Source organism: Lepidochelys olivacea, assembly GCF_965140295.1.
Source record: "Lepidochelys olivacea isolate rLepOli2 genome assembly, chromosome: 16".
In the NCBI taxonomy this organism is placed as follows: Eukaryota; Metazoa; Chordata; order Testudines; family Cheloniidae; genus Lepidochelys; species Lepidochelys olivacea.
In genome coordinates this window covers 18162009-18168401 of record NC_140426.1, presented here as the reverse complement: position 1 = coordinate 18168401, position 6393 = coordinate 18162009, and the positions used below count along the sequence as shown (strand labels likewise).

Here is a 6393-nt window from a genome sequence, read left to right as displayed (position 1 = left end):
CTTCATTCCCTCCTCCTGGGATTGTGTAGTAATTTTTGTTGTTGGAAGGTGGTCGCAGTGCAATGAAATTTGAGAACCCCTGCTCTATGATACATCAGTAGTGGATGTAGAGCCAGTTGTTTCTCGTCGATGCTGTCTTCCAGATAACCTACTGAATGGACAGTAACCAACTTATCAAATATTGCTGTGTTAGGATTCACTATTGTTAACCAGATACTGAACAAGATTGTTTTAAATAACCTGTGACTCAGTTAGGATGCTCTATCACTGATCCAATATCATGACTGATATTAACAGGGAATTTGTCTACACAATTTGACATATTGCCCATTTACCATTGCTTTTGTTATACACTGAGGACAAGACAAGTTAGCTAATAAGATCAGGTGATTTTTCTTTTTTAATGTTCCCTAATGAGTTGGTTATGGTCGTTATTATGTAACTGCCATAAGCAGTACAAATAACTTCTTTATTAATTTGTGTTTTCCTTGTCTTCATGTTGTTTGCTGACATTAGTTTGTTAATTTTTATTTGTGTTTGATTAAACAGTTTTAGGAATGTTATGCACATTGTAAATGATGTACCGATTCTTAATACCATGAGAGACAGTTTCCACTGCCCGGTTGTCAAAGTAGTTAGTTTTGTTAAATATATATATTTTATATTACTCCTGTTCCAAATAGATCTTCAGAGTTAGATAATTTTGAAATGTAATTCATAATTCTACTTAGATTTTGGAGTCTTCTATTTTGAGCGATACCAAACTGCAGAATGGTCCTTTGCCCAGCCCTCCAGTCTTGTGTACGTTCCTGATAAATGCTAGGATATTAGTTAACATGAAGTATACAGCAATAATACAGTTGCTTTTACACAGTAGCCAATTTCACCCATATTTCAGTGCTAAAGATTTAAAACCACAGGCACATGAACTTACTTTGCTTAATAATACACAGTTTAAATGACAGACCTGGTTCAACTAGTGGTTTCTAGCTGATTGCCTACTTAACTGTATATATATGGTAGACGGAGGTGTAGTTCACCAGTCTGTTGTTTGTAAAGCTCTTCATTTTTCTTTCCTTGATGCCCAGGGGTTTCTTCACAGTGCACTGATATATTCTGGTGTCTTCATTGAGTGATATCTTCTGGTGTCCTCGGTTTGTGGGATGCACCCTTAAACAGCTTAAGTTGGTAAACATAATACAGCTTTTGCTTGTTTACATTTCGCTTGTTTTCAACCCATATTTAATATACAGATTAACTTTAGTTTGTTTACAGTGTAATAGGGACCAAGTCTCTTATAACACAAGCTATGCTTCTGTTCTCATTTTCCCAATTTAGCACAAATAGACCAGGTTTAGATACTTTTGCAGTTATGGCATAGACATTCTTTTTCACTTCACATGGACTTCACTATTATTTCGTAATAAATATTGTGCTTAACCTGCTCAAATAGATGATCACAATCTTCTGTGAGCAGGTGCACGCCTCTGCTGAGCATTCTGGTTTAGCAAAAGAATTAATAACAGAGTTTTTACCCAGGGTTTTTTGGGTTTTTTAGAGTTAATTTGCTTGCGATACCAGTTCCACTTTTGATATACAAACTTTACCAACCACAACTTCCCTTGTATATAACATAACATATATATAAAAGAAAAGGGTATAAAAATTAAACCAGACTGAATTTTAAGTGCAGGTCTATGTAAACACTTTGAGAGTATTACATTTTCATGATGTTTTGTTTGGGAGACTAAGGTAGAAACCTGTTGAAATTGGTTAGCTTTAAGGTTTTGTGACATAACCAGACAGTATATATTCTATTTTTTACCTTTTTGCTATAATATTCTTACAACTATATTTCAGTAATTAGTAAAGGCACTGACAACTTTATAAAAACCCAAACAAGAAATAGACATTTTATTAATATCGCCTTTACATTCATGTTAAGGTTTCCCCTTACATTTTTTCCGTTGAATAAAAAGCTTTGGGATTAATAAAAAAATTCTTTTTGTTTGCAATTGCATTATTTGTTGAGGCAAAAATAATGTACATATATTTATAACTGAGGCCTTTTTGAGCTTTTGCAAAACAAATTGGTGGTGGTTGTTGTTATTATTATTAGTAATAATAATATGATGGTTATATCTAGGGCCCTACCAAATTCAGGGTCCATTTTGATCAATTTCATGGTCCAAGGATTTTAACAATTGTAAATTTCATGATTTCAGCTATTTAAATCTGAAATTTCATGGTATTTTAATTGTGGGGGTCCTGACCCAAAACGGAGTTGGGGGGAAGTGGGGGGGGGTTGCAAAGTTATTGTGAGGGGGGTTGCGGTACTGCTACCCTTACTTCTGCGCCGCTGCTGATGGCGGCGCTACCTTCAGAGCTGGGCAGCTGGAGAGAGGCGGCTGCTAGCTGGAACCCAGCTCTGAAGGCAGAGCCGCTGTCAGCAGCAGTGCAGAAGTAAGGATGGCATCGTATGGTATTGCCACCCTTACTTCTGTGCTGCTTCTGGTGGGGCGCTGCCTTCAGAGCTTGGCATCTGACTGAGAGCTGCTGTGCTCCCGCTGCCCAGGTCTGAAGGCAACGCAGAAGCAATACCACGACCCCCGCTAAAATAACCTTGCAGTCCCCCTGAAGCTCCCTTTCTCAGACTGGATGTCCTGACCGAAAACACCGGTCTCCTCTGTGAAATCTGTGTAGTATAGGGTAAAAGTACACAAAAGAGCAGATTTCATGGGGGGGAGACCAGATTTCACGGACCGTGATGCATTTTTCGTGCCCATGAATTTGGCAGGGCCCTAGTTATATCCAGTTATATAGTATTAAAATAGCATAGTATCACTTATATTTTAAAAAATTTTAAATTGATATTTGCTGCAACAAAATTAACATTGGTTTGGTTATTTGGTTCGAATCCATAATTGTTAATTTGTTGATTTGATTTTAATCTGACTTTAATTTGACAATTGTATTGTTTTATCTTTAGTTTAGTAGTTTTTTTGTAGTTTGTTAGTTATGTCGTCTTGATTTTATTTTTTGTTTAACTTTAATAAAACTTAAGTTCATTATAACATTGAGTCATAATAAGCAACTGGTCCAGAACCATTGAGAATCTTGGTGAATTTCAACCAGTTTTCTAAGGAGCCTCCCTCCCTCTTAAATTTACTCCTTTGGTTCTCACAAATGCCTCTTAAGGAGGACATGTAAATTAATTAAATCAATGGACGTTATGAGGTGCTGAGCATCCTCAGAGTCAGGCCTTGTGGTAGTACAATAAACCTTGTTTAAGCTATCACCTAAATTGTTTGTCCAGTTTATAAAGTGAAATAGCTACCTCTTTTTTAAAAAAAAAAATTAGAGTAGGTGTGAAGCCTGTAACAGTAGTAAGAATTGCATACTAGAGCCAGTGTGCAATGGCAGCCTTCAGTACAAGTAACTGCTTGGAGTAATGTGCAGATATCCTGTATCTGCCAGGGAACAAGAGGGAGACAGCTTGCAGAGGGAATGGGATAGGGGAAGTAGCTTATCACTCAAGATCCCTTTCCAGCACTGGAACCAGAGAGGGCAGCAATTCTGACTGCCTTATTTATTTTGACACTTAGTTTCTGGTCTCTTTCACCAGCAGGACTGGATGAAGAGAAGTCCGCCACTCTGCATAGGGATCTTGGGGAGAGAGGCATTTACTATCCCCTATCAATGGGACTTGAAAGGGAGGTAACAACACCCAACTTCCTCATTCACTTGTTTATTTTGAAGAAACAGAAGATCGTAGAGGGCAGAAGGAAATGCTGTCATCTCAGAGGTGGAGAGGAAACATGAGGTAGAAACAAAGTAATTGTAAGTAGAGGTAGAAAAACAAGTGCCACCAAAAAAAAAAAAGAAAAAAAAAAGTTAGGCCAGAAATAAGAGAATCAACACTGACAAAGCTCTGTGTAGCAGGCTCCTGTTATGAATGAGAGCACAAGGCTCAAACAGTACTAAAAAACTGAACTGAGACCCTAGAACTCCAGTGATTCAAACAAATATGTAATTTAACATATGTTCATGGAACATTAATGGTCTCAGTGGTGTTAGAGAGAAAATGCTTGAGTATGTAAAATTACCAAAGGCTGAGACAGCAAGGTTACAAGGGATGCATCTGCAGCTAAGAGACACTTCAAAGTTGGGGAAGTGTTAGAGTGGCAACAGCTAAAGATCAAAAGGGGATTAGCTGCTCTTTATCAGTAAGTGTCTAAATGTACATATTAGAGGCTGATAGGAAAGGCTGTTAAACTTGATGGAGCTCTCCTAATGCTAGGTGTAGCGTCCTCTAGTTACCCACAGAGCGCCTTTTACTTGAATTAGTGCAGTCTAGTGGACAGAGACAGATGATGGGCAAGTCACTTCAGCTCTGTTTGTTTCCCCATCTGTAAAATGGGAATAATTATACTTAGCATCCTTTGTTAAACACTTTGAAATCTGCAGATAAAGAATATAATAGCTGGATGATGCTGATATTCCTCCATCAGAACACAACATCAGTCATGCTCCATGGTGACGGCAGTTGCATATTGGACCCCTACTGGGATAAATCATCCCCAAAGGCCTTGTCATCTGAGCTAGAGTTCCCTTAACTGCCACTGGCTTCACAAATGATCATGCACAAATTAGGGGCAGACTTGAAAATCAGATAAAAAACACCATGCACAAATTAGGGGCAGACTTGAAAATCAGATAAAAAACACCAGTGTGATTTATAAGAGAGATAAGATAGGTGAGGCAATATCTTTTATGGGACCAACTTCTGTGGGTGAGAGAAACAAGCTCTCAAGCGTATACAGCGCTCTTCTTCAGGTCTGGGAAACTAACTCAGAGGGTCACTGCTAAACATAAAGTGGAACAGTATTTTTTATTTACATCTGGTTATAAATCATGAATCTCAAGATTTTAGGATTTGGCCTCTGATTTCACTGTGCTCAGCTCTAGCATCAATGTCAAACCTTACAGCTGCCCCCGAAAGAGTTGAGTGTTATCAGCCCAGCTCTGCCACTGACTGCCTGCCTCTGAGCAAGTTCCTCAATTTCCCCAGCTGCAGATTGGGGGCAATGGTTCTGATCTGCTTCACAGGGATGGGAGGTAGGATGGTGAGAGGGGCTCTGAGCTGCTGGGCTGGCAGAGGCTAGAAATAGGCTCAGTAGGAGCTAATGGCAGCGGTGTGATAATCACACCGAGTGTAGGACAGGTGGTACCTGCCCAGCCAAACTGTCAATTCTCCCCTCCCTTTCCAGTTCCTCCCCGAATATGTTTTTAAGTCTCCTGCCCCACTTCCCCTTCATCCCCCTTTCCCTTGAACCTTCCGCTGGAGCCTCCTCCACTTCTTCCTGCCTACCTAGGATAGCCACTCCCGTGTTCCCAGAACAGTGGTTATTCCGGGAAGAGAGTGGGCCCGGGCCGGCCAGCATGACCCAACCCTGGCCAGCGCGACCGTGTACCCAGGGTGCATGCGAGGGTCGCGCCACGAGGGGGCAGCACCAATTTCCCGGTGCGCTGCCCCGCCGGCGCGGGCAGGACCCCACAGGCACCGTGCGCCTGAGGCCACCCTGGTGGGGGGGGGGGGGAGGGGGGTGTTCAAAATGGCATAGTCCCTGTCTTCTGCCCGCTAACGCGATGCCTGGGTTTGTCCCAGTACTGGATGGGGGGGGGGGGGGGGGCTGTCAGGGGGAAACTGAGGCACAGAGCGGTTACAGTCCAGCCCGACACAGGTCTTTATGCTCCTCATTTCCAGGGGACTGGCCCAGGCTGGGGCCAACCTCAATTGAACCCACGTCCTCCTGGGCTAGTGCCCTGGACCTCTCCTACGTCGCTCCCTCTCTCCCCTTTCCGCGCGGCCGCTCCTTCCCGCGTCTCTCCCGCCGGCCGCGGGCCCTTTAAGAGCCTCCCCCGCCCCGCCCCCCCCAGCCTGGGGCGGGGCCCCTCCAGGTTAGAGCTGCGCGCTCCTGGCCCCGCCCCGCCCCGGAGGAAAAACAAACTCACTTCCGGCCGAGACACCCGGATGGGCCGGAAGTGAGGAGAACCCGAGGTGGGGGCTGTGCCGGGGGCTGGCCTGAGGCGGGGGAGCGTTGGCTGGACGCCCACCGGGGCCATGGTGGCGGAGTAGAGCTGAGGCCCGCGCCCAGAGGTTGGTGGTGGGAGGAGGTGAGGGGGCAGCCGAGAGGGAGGGAAAGAGGAGAAGCCCCCGCGCCTGGAAACGTCCCCCCCCGGCCAGTGCCCCCCCCCCCGCCTGTGGGAACGTCCCCCTCCCCCGAGCCTGGAGACTGCCCCCGGCCACAGCCCTCCCGAGGGGACTGCCCCCGAGCCTGGAGACTGCCCCCCCCCGCCCCGGCCAGAGCCCTCCCGAGGGGACTGCCCCCC

At 44.4% G+C, this 6393-nt stretch overlaps 1 protein-coding gene across 1 annotated transcript in view; it reads left to right on the top strand.

The window, feature by feature from the left end:
• Nucleotides 1-6072: 6072 nt before the first annotated feature.
• Nucleotides 6073-6393, top strand: part of SETX (senataxin) — a 49099-nt gene continuing 48778 nt past the window's right edge. Inside the window, exon 1 of the mRNA XM_084649650.1 lies at nt 6073-6160. The gene's annotated coding sequence lies outside the window, so the exon portion shown is untranslated. The remainder of the gene's footprint in view (nt 6161-6393) is intronic.